The sequence below is a fragment of the Antennarius striatus genome, chromosome 4 (genome assembly GCF_040054535.1).
Source record: "Antennarius striatus isolate MH-2024 chromosome 4, ASM4005453v1, whole genome shotgun sequence".
In the NCBI taxonomy this organism is placed as follows: Eukaryota; Metazoa; Chordata; class Actinopteri; order Lophiiformes; family Antennariidae; genus Antennarius; species Antennarius striatus.
The window spans coordinates 8,887,556-8,890,139 of NC_090779.1; the positions used below are offsets into that span (position 1 = coordinate 8,887,556).

Consider the following 2,584-nt stretch of genomic DNA (forward strand, 5'->3'; position numbering starts at 1 on the left):
AACAGGAAGAGTGTGGCGTCAGTACAGGCGGGAGATAAGAGTGCTACGCTCTGTACACAAACACAGGGTTTCTGTGGCTGACTCCCAGCTCTATGGGCGCCCTCACAGTATCTGTCCTCTACCCCTGACTGGCTCTGCACTTCAGCCCATCATCCAGTCCTGCACATACTGTAGCAGATCCAGGGACCTGATACACCCTCAGTGACTCCAGGGGTTTTAAGGGGATTTGTGTGAGCCCCCAGGACTGACAGGCCTCCTCAAACAGGCAGCCCTGGGAAAAAATTTGTAGACTTTTACACCACGCTGCATTTCAAACAACCCCATTAAAAGTTATTACAGCTCAACTTCAAGATAACTAATTAACAATGGAGCCTTTGTATTTCTTTTGTTATGTTTATTCTCATGTCTAGACCTGTCAAACCTATTAAAAACCAAAATTACATAATCACTCTGTTACATTCTTTTTAGGTGTACCTAGGTTATTCTATGGGACATCATGTATTAATACAAATACACTCCACGGAAATCTTTAGTAAAAGGCGAAAGATTTATACGATCTGAAGTGAAACAAGCAGCCCAAAAGTTTAATGGCAGAGTGAAAAGTTGTTCCAAAAAACTGCAATATTTACATGCAGAGGCAGGATCCCATACTGCTGTCCTTCACCACAAGACCACTATCAGTTGCAAACATGCTTCAAATCCTATTATCGGAAAATCCTGAGTCAAATATCTTCCACAGTGAATCTCACAGGGCCATCATTCAGTAGGCCAGTGTCTGTTATGACAGAGAAGCAGAGACAGAAAAGACAATAGCAGAGCCTTCAGATAGGCTTCTGTATCAGACACAAACAGGCACAAGTCAAACAACACTGAACCCTGGCTTGGATAGTTTCATTCTCACTTAACCGTGCTTGTGAAAAGCACTTTTTAATTGTCCCTCAGCCTGGAGACAAGCAATGTCTCCAACAGAACTGAGACATAATCAAACGTCTAGAGGTTCCTGCTGAACGTAGCAATGCTTTTTACCAGACAGTGTGTGTGTGTGGATAAGTTGTGAGGAAGCCTTTTGGCACTCGATTGAAGGGTGGGAATCCTAGCCGGGTTAATAAAAGTAGCTTGTGGGGCACTGTTTTTCCAGGCACTGTTTGAATGCGAAGTCAAACAAGACTTCATTATGTGACCACAGCCCTGGAGCGCATAGTGCTGGGAGAGAGGCCCTGCCACTGACAGCCATGGCCTGCTGGTGAGCATGGACGCTATGGTTTTTCCTCTGTTTCACTTCCCCCACCTTTGATCCCTTTCTCCACACTGCTCTTAGCCTCTAATCCTGCAGCCCCCCTCTCTTTCCTCTCCACTGCAATTCATCCACCTCAACCGTTTACTCTTCTAACTGTCTGTACTAATGTTATTTCTGCTGAAACCTGTCTTTTCACATATTTTCCAGTCATCCTCCATGAAGTCCCTTACTGGATTTGGAACCTTTCAATAACCCATCATTTTCTTTGGGTTTAGTTTGGTATGGGTATCATGGGCTTAAACGCAGCATTATCAATGGCCTGGTGTGCTACTGCAGACATTGCTTCGTTAGTGGCTTAGAGGTAAATGTTGTACACTATCCTGTTTACTACTTGCTTGAGTCCAGTCCTCCAAGACAAAGTTTAGGGCAGCAAAAGGGGCCCTTCAAAAAGTCGTGTTTAATTCCTAAACTCATAATAGCACTGACAACAATGCGTCAGGGAATCTTTAGTTTTCTGAGAGCATCAAATACACTGAATAAGAGGAGCAGAGAAAGAGACATATGTAGGGAGAAAGAGAAAGGGCACAATCTGTAATTAGAACCATCTTTTCTCCCAATGATTGCAGCACAGTGTTTCCCAAACCAGCTGTAAAAAATAAGCCCTCCTTCTCTCTCTAGCCTGATCCAGAGACACCCGCTGTGTTACTAAGGCCACATCCAGACACAAATGATTAAGAGCGCAGGCAATATTAAAGTTCTGGGAAGTTAAAAAGGCCAGAGATACGAATGGGCAACATTTGGAAAACAGGGCACAGCAAGGTGCTAGAGAAATATCTCACAATTGATAATATAGAATTCATTTTGAATGTACACTGCAGTCCTCCACTGGAACATCTATTTATCATTATAATTCATGCTGTCTATACCCACGGGGCTGTTAACGTATACCTTACAAAACCTTTTTTTTTGGTGCAAAGCTAATATTTAGAGGAAGTGTGTGTTGAATGCTATCAGCATAATCAAAAGCAAGAGAGTCAGCCTTTAATAATGTAGTAGCATCACTGATTTATATCTACTTTTTCCAAAGTGATGTAAAAACCCAACTGAAAAGTTCCAATTATCATGTGTGCATTAAATCAGTGCAGCATAAATGTTGAAAAACACATTACATGTCATAGTTTTAAAGAAAGTTGAAAACCTAAATTAAAAAATCCAATAATTAACCTATAAATGAAATTATCCAAATAATCAGGATTCTTGCAATGTTGAAGAAAGTGAAACAAATACATAAATCCGGGTGTATAGTGTCTGTGTCTGGTTTGGCAGGGGACATTGGTTTGGATGGTG

At 41.8% G+C, this 2,584-nt stretch overlaps 1 pseudogene; it reads right to left on the reverse strand.

The window, feature by feature from the left end:
- Positions 1-511: 511 nt before the first annotated feature.
- On the reverse strand, positions 512-567 carry LOC137594666 (U5 spliceosomal RNA; annotated as a pseudogene).
- Between the last annotated feature and the right edge of the window lie 2,017 nt (positions 568-2,584).